The 10,678-nt window shown below is 48.3% G+C and overlaps 1 non-coding gene across 1 annotated transcript; it reads left to right on the top strand.

The window, feature by feature from the left end:
- The first annotated feature begins 154 nt into the window (after nt 1–154).
- LOC118721813 lies at nt 155–341 on the top strand. The gene has a single exon (XR_004988836.1). It is a non-coding gene; the product is annotated as a U2 spliceosomal RNA (small nuclear RNA).
- Nucleotides 342–10,678: the final 10,337 nt, after the last annotated feature.

The following is a 10,678-nucleotide window of genomic DNA, read 5'->3' as shown; positions in this document are numbered from 1 at the left end:
AGCGAGGGAGAGAGGACCAGCGAGTGCTCTAGTCCCCCATGTTTTGCGACTATCAGGGCCAACGGTGCCAAGCCCTGTGGAAGGTACCTGTAGGGGGCGGAGTGAGTGAGGACCCTTACAACCAACATCTTTGCCCCCAAGAAACTCACAGTGTATCGCTTCTCCGCCTTTTGGCTGAGATCAAGTGGATCTGTTCTTACAGCTTAATGTCTGCTGCGTCCTCTTTCCAAGGACAATATATTAAATGGATTTTTGGAGCAGGAAGGTGGAATAGGAGCCTGCTCTGTCCACTTGACGCATCCACCCAGTATTGCAGTACCTCTGGGAAGGATACACACACACACACACACAAAGAGATACAAGAAAAAAAAAGGAGAAATTTTACAATATAAAGGGGGAAGATGACAAAACCAATATTGTTTTCTTTTTCACCTTAAGTAATGTCTATTATTGTTGCAAAGATAATGTGTGTTTTTTTTAATACAGTTTTTAGTAAGTGTTAGGGAGGAAACACAATAAGAGATTGAGATTTAAAATAATGTCCTTGAATAAAGTTTTATAGACTTCCTCATAAAAATCTGGTTCGTTTTTTGTTTTTGTTTTTCTAGTTTTGTCCCTAAAATATATTTGCTCTTAGTTTTTCATAGTATACAACTATGAAAACTTTCTTGTTTCCATTATATTTTCTAATTGGTTACTGCTGGGGTGTAGAGAAGGTAGTGATTTTACTGTTAATTTTGTGTATTTAGTTACCCTGCTGAACGATTCCACTGGTTTCAAGTAATACAGCCTAGTTTGCTTCAGTCAGTGGCTATGCATACATTTTTAAGATACTTGTTTTAAGACATTTTTATAACAAGCTATGCAGTTAAGATGTATCTATACCCCACTCTTCCCAAATAGATAAGCAGCTTAGCAAACGATTGCTTCCCACACTTGGTCTCCCAACCTGCAGCAGGCAGTTAGGTCTGAGCGGAGTAGGAACCTTAGGCCAGGTGCAGAGGTTCACCGGGTTGGAGAGCCCTGTGTGCAAAACTACAAGCCCTTGCAGGACCACTCCCCTATGAATTAACCCCTGGAAGATGACATGTAGGCTTCAGCTGTGTTTCAGCTCCGAGCCCAGAGAAGCAGCAAAATCAGATGGAGTGACACAGGGCTGACATCAGGACCAGCTGCATTGACTAATGACCTTCTGGTGCTGACTGATCAGTAGACCACAAGGGGGGGCACACCAGGGAAGCTCATGAATGCTCTATTGGGGTTCTCCCCGAGGCCTCCAGATGAAAGCCCTGGGTTCAGGGACAAAGTGCAGCTCTTTCTATGGAGCACATCCTGGCCTTTCCCGACCCCCTTCTCCCAGAGGCCTTTTCCTTGTCTCTCTCTCTCTCTAAAGCTCCAAGGGCCTTTTTTTTTGGCTCTGTTACTTGTTGCCTGAGCCCATTTCTTCTATGGATCACTTCTACCTCTGTGGTTTATATAAACTTGCTCTTATAGTTTGAGTCTTGTCTCTGAATTCTTTCTTAGCCAAAACTCAACTACTGAGGTTGCTGAACTCCGCTGAGGTCTAACACCTGGTGCTGTTCAGCCTCCCACAAACCCACTTGTCCACCACCCCACTTCCATTTCCAATGTTGTTTTAGTTCCACATTGCTTCCTTATAAGAGTGTTGTGACACAATTGAAGTATAAATTGAATATATCTAAAGCATACAATTTCATAAGGCTTAACGTACATGTGCAACTATGAAACCATCACCAACCGAGTCTCATCACCCCCTTAGGCTGCTTGAAGTTGCCCACAGTTTACTGATGTTCTGTTTATTTTTTCCTTCAGGCTCTTTTCTCTGTTTCATTTTACAGTTTCTATAGCTCTTTTTCATGTTTACTAATCTTTCTGCCATCTCTATTAATCCCATCTAGTGTATTTTTTGTATCAGATCATTCAATTTTCATCTCTTGAATTTCATTTGAGCCTTTTTATATCTTTCATATTTTTACTTAAATGGTTTATATTTCCTCTACTTTAACATGGTTAGAATAGTATATAACATAGTTGTAATATGGAGTATAGTTATAATTATTTAATGTTCTTGTCTACTCTTTCCACCATCTTTATAATTTCTGGGTCTGTTTCTACTGATTAATTTTTCTCCTTATTATGGGTTGTATATTGTCCAGCTTTTTTACAGGCTTGGTACTATTTGATTGGGTGACCAAAATAAAATTTACCGTGTTGAATGCTGCATATTTTTGTCCTCTCCTTAGTATTCTTGTGCTTGGTTCTGTGACAGAGTTATGTTATCTAGAAACAGTCTGAATCTAGATTTTCCTTCTTTTTTGGCTAGCTTTTATGCTTTATTCTTTGGAATCAGAGCAACCTTTAGGACTAACATTCTCCTCTGCTGATATAGCACCTTTCTGGGTACTGTGCCTGACAACCTGTGAGTTTGGAGATGTTCCTACTTTGGCTGATGGAGAAAAAAATACTAATATTGATAGCCCTGGGTGAGTTTCAGGGATTGTTCCTTCTAACCCTTTCAGGTTTTCTTACCATATATTCAGCTGGAGGTTCAGGGAAGAGCCACCGTTGGTGTCCAGAGCTTTTTCTTTGTGCTGCTTTCTCTCTTTTGGCATCATACCCTGCCAACGCTGGCCACTAGACACCCAACTCTACTTCCTCATGCCAGAAAAACTTAGGCTTGCTAACTTATCCCTCTTAATGCTGCCTTCTGGATACTGTCTTCAGGTAGCAACCTGGGGCAATCGCTGGGCTCACCATTGTTTATTTGTGTGTGTGTGTGTTTTCAGGGATTCTTCACCTCTGTTACCTCATTCCCGATGTCTGAAAACATTGTTTCATATATTTTGACCTGTTATTAGTGGTTTCAGGCTGCTGAATAAATTCATTTTAAATGGAGCTAGTCATGAGAAGAAATGAAAGAAGAGCATATGTTAAGGACTGAAACAGTAAAGAGTCTGGTGTGTCCTGAGAACAGGCAGAGACTGGTTTGTGTCCAGTCAGTGGAGAATGATACGTGCTGAGGTTGGAGTGGTCAGCAGGTCTTTGGGCGTGGCAGTGTCAGGGGCTTAGGTATCATTCTAAGTACGTGGGTGGTCATTTAAGGTTTTTTTTTAAAAAACACGTGATATGGTTCACAGTTTAAGAAGATCAATCTTGAGGCTATAGTTTCAAAGCTGCATGAACGGACATGGGGACATGAGGTAGGAGGCTCCTTTGGAATTCCAGGGAGAGATGATGGTGACCAAACAGAGAAGAAGCAGTCGAGGAGAGAAGAGGGTGGCTTCAAATTGTGCTTTGTGGAAAAACAGAAGATGCTGATGGATTGGAGGTAGATGTGAGAAAAAGCAGGAATCCTAGGGTTTTGGTTTTAGTGACTCAGTGGCCAGTGGTGCCGTTTTCTAAGAGAGTGAGGACTGGACGAGGGAGGACAGTGCTAGCGAAAAAGAATGTCCAGCATTCCCAGTGATACATACCATCGACCTGCTCCTCTCCTTTGATAAGACTGACTTTTTTTCAGTCTTCCTTAAATAAAGTCCTCCATAAACAGAAGTTTCCCCTCGTTTCAGCCAGATCAATCTTCCTGTTCAGGAATTCTGGGGGGTTGCAGGTTTTCATTCGGTGTGCATAGCAGGAGTAGGGGGAGGGAGTACAGAATTCACTTATGAACATGCTAATTTTGAAATACCTATTATACAGTCCAGTGGCTATCTGTGTCTGGAGTTCTGGGCTAAAGATAGATTTTGGAAGTAAGCCATATAAAGATGGTAAAGTTGTAAAAATGATGAGGTCATGTAGGGTGAGGGTAAAGAGGGGGTGGGAGAAAGGATCCAAGATGGAGCCCTGAGGAACACAGCATTGAGAAGCGTTAGAAGAGGGTTACCCAGTAAAGGTGACTAAGAAGGAATATCTGAAGAAGCAGGGAGAGCCCGGCTGGAGGGGCTCAGATGGTTGAACATCATCCTATGCAACAAAAGGTTGCCAGTTTGATTCCCAATCAGGGCACATACCAGGGTTGTGGGTATGATCCCCAGTCAGAGCATGTGCAGAGGACAATCATGTCTCTCTCACTTCGATTTCTCCCTCCCTCCCTCCCTCCCTCCCTCCCTTCTTTCTCTCTCTAAGCATGTCCTTGGATGAGGATTAAAAGAAGAAAAAGAAGCAGGGACAGAACTAGGAAACAAGAGAACGGAGTATTTCTAGGAGGAAGCACTTCTTTCATTCAATAGGCATTTATTAAGCATCTACTGAGAACAGACTCTTTTTTAGGCATAATAAGTTGAATAGAGCAAAACCTATAGTGTGGAAATAAGGCAATAGAGAAATAAACAATTATGCATAGAAGCCATCTGAACATCTTATTGGGCAATAAGTCCAGTGAAGAAAAATGGTGCAGAATAAGGGAGCAGGGACCAATGGCAGGTGTAACTGTAGGTGTCAGAAATGGCCCTATTTCAGGAAATGGAATTTAAGCAAACAACAGAAGGAAGTGAGGAAGCAAAACAGGAAGATGTCGGGCAAAGAGCATGCCGGTCAGAGGGAACTGCACGTGCACAGACCACGGTGGGCTCGCATCGAGCATGTTTCGGAACAGCAAAGCGTGCCTGTGGCTGGAGTGAAGTAAGTGAGGGGGGAATGAGAGAGGATATCAGAGGGGGAGCTAGCACCAGATCATGTGGCACTTGCAAGGCCACTGTAGGACTTAGGACTTGAATCTAAATGGGTGACAAGTCATTGGAGCCAGGATGGCTTCTGCTTTACTTATTTTTTATGAAGGCGTGATTTTCAGCTGAATGAGTGTTGTGAAAACCACCCAAGGAGGCCCAGCATTTTAGGAAGACATTTTCTCTAGTGCTAGTTTTCTCCTGATGCTAGTTTAAATGAAGGCCCTGGCATTGTTCAGAATGCCCCCTCCCACCTGTGCTGTAATGGTAATAACAGTAACCGGCACGGAACGCCACCGTGCCAGACTGTTAAATGTGGCACCAGGGTTATCATCTCTCCTCTTAACAACAACCCCTGGAACAGATGAATGGACACCCCCATTCTGAAGAACGGAATATTGAGACTTAGAGTGGGGAGGTGCCTTCCCTAGTCCGCCCAGCCTGGAAGTGGCTCTATCGCTCTCATTCCAAACTGTTCACTAGCAATGCTCAGGGTGCTTTGCCAAAGCAAGAGGGGGTTTCCCAAGCCCCCCACCATCTCTAGATGTGGCCTGAATGCACGACCACATTGGTGAGTGATAGCCTGAATCCGGTCAATTCCCCCTGCGTGCTCCGTCTGCACACCTGTGGCCTCCGCCAGGCCGTGCGGGTCCTGCCTCTGTCTCCCTTAGTGTGTGTCTCACTTGCTGTCTGCCTCCCATTCCTGCTGCTGCATCATCTAGTTTGCGTGCTTGTTCCTTCTCGTGCTCTTGTCTTGAGCTCTCACCTGGAAAAGGCCTCTGCTTGCATCTCTCCCCACCAACCCATCCCCCACCCTGTGGCCAGAATAACTTGGCTGAAACGCAGGTCTGATCTTGCTCTTCTGCTTGATCTCCATATGGGTGGTCTGTTGTCTGGAGAATTAAGTCCAGACTTGGTGGCCTGGCTCCTCACGGCCTGACGTCAGCCCACCTTTCTGGCCTCATTGCTGACTCTGCCCTTTGTGAAGCCGCATTCCCGCAGAGACCTTGCTCACCTCTGCTGCTGCCTGCTGCCTGCTGCCTGCTGCCTGCGCATCTGCGCCACCTCTGGTCCATTTCTGCTGTTAGAAATTCTGCCCCGACCATGATGAAAACTTAGCTCAGTGGCCACATTTTCATGAAGACATCTCTGACCAGCATTCCTGATGGGTAACTGCCCCCTTTCCTGTGCTCCCTGACCATTCCTGGTGCATGTCCTAAGGTGACCCTGCTCCATTGTCACATTTGAAGACCACACGCCTGTCTCTCCTCCACCCTCACACGCGTGGCTGCCACTCAACCGTACGCGCTGTGACTTACTCATCTTTAAATTCCTATTCATCTTGAATTTCTAGACAGCATAGTTCCTGACGATAGTAGGTGTTCACTAAATATGAATAGAATGAAGAATTCGGGGAAGACAGAAGAGATGGTGAGGAAAAAGCAAGAAGAATACCCTTTATATAATTCCTTGAACAGTTTGTAATTCATTAGACAAATCTCTACAGACCATCTCTGTGGGGCAGGCACCACTCAGAACTGGGGTCGGGGTACAGAATTAGCTGGTGAGAGCCTTGCCCCACGGTTCCAGCACAACGGCTGAACCCACCAGACCCTTCTCCTGCTTGAGCTGCTTCCTTTCTGATGCTTTGAGTCCTGGCCCATTTTCTGGGGGTGAGGTCATCGGATGACGTGCTTGCTCTGGCTCACTTTTGTCTTTGACCTGTGCCGGCCGGAGGCCTCGAGGAGAATGCTTGGGGCTGAGATGCAATCTTCTGGCTGAATCACTCCCCTCGCAGCTCAGGCCCTGACGACATCCAGGAAGACAGACCACTGTTCACCTTTCCCCTCTGGGCCGAAGGATGGGGTTTGACTCCTGGAATCTGCTCTCTTGCTCATTTGGAGGCTGTCAGTGCTGTTCTGGTCCCCAAAGGATGCTAAGTTGAAACGAAAACAGACACAAAAGCAAAACTTGCAGACGGGGCTCCTAACAGAGAGGCAGGCTTACTCCTCTCTGGCCCTGTAACTCACAGTGGAATGACAGGCTGAGCCACCAGGCAGTCAGGACACCCAGGGCTACAACTGCGCAGAAGGAACTTGATGACTGCTGACGATCAAGGCAGACGAGAGCAGGTGTGCACTGGCTTTGTGTCCGGCTGGAGATACGGGCCTGACAAAACACCTGTTGCCCTCGCTCCTGCCTCCAGGGGTGTCCCAGAGCACACTGTGACAGCCTCTGTCCAGCACCTTTTCCTGCATCATAGAAAAATCAGAGAAAATATGAGGGAACTGCAACCCTCTCCAGCATAACCACTGCCACTCTTCCATTGTTCCCGTTGCCACTTTAAAATGCATCTCCCACCATGGAGACCACTGTCTGAACAGAATTTGATGTTCTTCTACAATTTTATGCTCTGTTTTCTGCACAGTCTCCTTGACTGGACCGCTGTGGGGACAGCATGATCAGAGAGCTTGGGAGAGGGAGGCTGCCCCCATGGGGGTGTGGCCTCCAGGCGGATAAGCAGGGACCACGAATTCCGCACTCAGTGCCACCGCAGCTTGATCTGAAGCCTGAGACAGCAGGTACTTCAAATCTGCTTGGAGACGTGGAATTTTCAGCACAGTCTCCAATCTCTTACTTATTATACACTTCCCACTGCTCTTGGCAGGACAGCCTGGAAAACGTTTGGCATCCTATACTTCCATTTGCATTTCCTTTCTGCAGGCATTTTCTTAATGGAGCTGCTTGTTCCCCGATAGGAACAGGCTTCCAGGTTGAAAATGGCTCCCGTTCTCAGCAAAGGTGCCCAGAGTCTCGATATTTTGTTGTTGTTGTTCAGTTTCTTGCTTTAATTTAAATGTTTTAAAACTTACACTTTGTTTAAGGTGGTTTTGAAGATACAGGGAATGGGAAAGATAACAAACCTAACAGATAGCACAAGGGAAAGGAAGATTAACAAAACTTAGATAAGAAACTTAAAAAAATAACATGGTACAGAAATTCTAAACGTATTTAAAACCATTGAATGGTACACTTTTAATCGGTGAATTGCATGATATGTGAATTAATCTCTTTAAAATTGAGAGAGAGACATGGATTTTTTTGTTTTGTTCCAGTTATTCATGCACTAATTGGTTGATTCTTATATGTGCCCTGACCAGGATCAAACCCATAACCGTGGTGTATTGGGACAACCCTCTAACCAACTGAGCTACCCAGCCGGCACCTCAGTAAACCTTTCTCAATGGTGCAGAAAGCAGGGGGGAGAAACAGGGTATCTGGGTTGGAGTCGGGGTCACAGAAGAGAAGAGGGAAGGCCATGTTACCTGTGTGCTTTAAGAACACCAGAGTAAGCGATTCATGTGCTTGCACGCCGGGGCCTGCAATGACGCCATGTTTGGGAGGGCTCAGCTGGTTATATTTATAGCCATGTGGTTGCTACCGGCAGCCGGCAGGTCTCACTTCTCTTTTCTCCACATCCTAATTCTGTTCTAAAACACCGCTCTGATGGCAAGGCCTGGAAGTCCGCGCACCCACGCGTCACAGGGGCTTCCTGGGTCCGCTCTGGTCCCACACAGGCCTGTGCCCCGACCTGTCTCTCTGGTTGCAGCATGAAGTCTGAAGGACTGGGGATCCAGACTCTCTCTGAGCCATGAAGATTAACCTCTGCTTGGAGCGGTCCTATGTTCCCTTGGGTTTCAGAAGCACTTGGGGAAGGCAGTTAAAATGCACATCTCCAGGGCACACCCAGAGCTTCTGATCTCATTGCTCCTAGCGAAGCCTGGGAATCTGCCTTTGGGGCAACCACTGGTGCGATTCTGATGCTAAAAGTTCAAAAACCACACTTGGAAGAGCACCCTGATTCTGGTGTCACCCAGCATCACCACCAATGCAACAAAAGAATGCCGTCTCCCCTCCGGTCTTCATTGCTTGGACCATCAGATGGATTCTGCACGTTCCCCTTAGCACTCCCCAGCCTTGGCAACAGCATGTGCACTGAGAGGGGCTCGCACTGAGACTCAGTGGGTGCAGCCACTCGGGAGAGGCAGGCAGACCCACGGCACCTCCTCCCTGGCAGACACCGGGTGCTCTGCAGGGACAAAGCTGACAGTGGGCAGGCCCTGGCTCCGGGACTCCATCTTGCACAGCTCTTCCCCAGCTCCGAGTCCTCGTGACCACCACACAGGCACACCCTCCGAGCAGTGTCACAGCTCTCATCTCCTGTGGCATCACTGCCCACTCCCCTGCACAGCCAGTCCTCCATTTCCCAGCTCTTAGGCCAAGTTTTGTATAAAGTATCATTGTTGTGTATGCTTAGATCCTAAAGACTTGTGCACTGTGTACACGGCACACATACACACACACACATACACACACAGGAAATGGCAGGGCACAATACCGATACAGCACCCTATCAACCCCTGGTCTAGAGGTGCCTTTTATGACGCAAAGGGCATTTGCTTCAGAGTTTAAAGGCCCCAGTTCAAATCCTACCTCTGTGCTTCCTACTTACGTGGCCTTACCAGGGTTAGTTCCGGTGGCTGGGCCTGAGTTTCCTCATTGGAATGAAAAATGAACGCTGGTGAAGCATCTAGCACTGTGTGGGGAACCCGATAGGAAACCCCCAAGTGTTAGGTAATTCTTTTAGTTTTATGTTCTATTTCCATTTTATCTTTTCGTATCTGAAAGGAAACAGGCTCCCCATGTCTCTCACAGGGCATATTAGTCAGGCTCTTAATTGCCAGCATCAGGCACCATCTCTGGCCTGAACCAGCGGAGAGGGGGTTGATGGGAGCGGGGGGAGCTCGCAGAGCTGCCAGGAGTCTGAGGAGCCAGCTGCGGAAGGTGGGCTGGAACCGAGAAGCTCACCCAAGACCACGGCCAGACTGACCTCCCACCGCTGCCCTGAGCCCCGGATGCGCTGCCCCTCGAGGCAAAACCAATTCCCTGCCCACTCTGCTTCTGGCATTGCTTGCTCTGGAACTCGAAAAGCTCAGAGAGCGGGCTGAGGCCAGCAGGGGCCGGCTGTCCTCCGGCTGCAGTGCTCGGGGATGGTTCTAGACGTTTGGCTTCCACAGTTGGCATTCCTCAAAGCTCAGGGCATTCATTCAGAGGTCAGGCAGCCGGACAAGACCACTGTGCAGAGTGGATGCTCACCTCTTCGGACGCTCAGATCTCATCCGCATTTCACACACAGTCATCCTTCTGTTCCCGGGGCACTTTCTCCAGATCTCCAGGATCGCATCTGCCCTGCGTTCCTACCAATGAGTGATGTGTTTAAAGGACCAGGGTGGGCCCTTGACGGCAGGAGGTCTGTCTCGCTCATCCTCTTAGCCCAGGTCCTTAGCGCCTGGTACATGCTTAGTTATCTTTAGGAACATACATTTCTGCGTTGTCTCTCAACACACACACACACACACACACACACACACACACACACACACGGCACAGGTCTGTTTACAACATGGAAGTAAGCGTGTGAATGTATCCTGCATACTACGAAGTGCCTGATCTTAGCCCAAAGGCTGAGAAGAGGTGAATGCTGGGACAAATGAAAGCCCACATGTTGTTTATTTCATTCCCGTTTGACAATCGCTGGTGAGGAGCTGCGTGCCCTGAGTGATGTTTTAACCGGAGGAAGTTAGGGCGCGGGATTCGGTCCACCTTTCCTAATTCTGCGGAGCCCCTTGGTTCACTGCGCGTCAGAAAGCGACCGCGTCAGAAAGTCGCCCAGGGGACCTGCTGATCAGCCGCCCCAAGTCCTGGCGGGTCCGCCCTGGCCGGAGGCTGCGTCCCTCTCTCGCAGGCAGGTCAGCAGGGGCCACGCGCCCGCACAGCCGCCCCTGCTCCGTCCCCTCCCGCGGCTCCGGTTCGCTCCGCGGCCCGCGCCCTCCGGGCTCCAGGGCACTTGGCCGCCGGGTGCTGCCCGCGGGGCCGGCACGTGACCCAGAAACTTTGGAGCCGCGGGGCGGGCGGCGGGCGGCGCTGCGGGGCGG

The sequence above is a fragment of the Pipistrellus kuhlii genome, unplaced genomic scaffold, assembly GCF_014108245.1.
Source record: "Pipistrellus kuhlii isolate mPipKuh1 unplaced genomic scaffold, mPipKuh1.p scaffold_m20_p_18, whole genome shotgun sequence".
Taxonomy (NCBI): domain Eukaryota; kingdom Metazoa; phylum Chordata; class Mammalia; order Chiroptera; family Vespertilionidae; genus Pipistrellus; species Pipistrellus kuhlii.
This window is presented reverse-complemented; position numbering and strand designations above follow the sequence as displayed.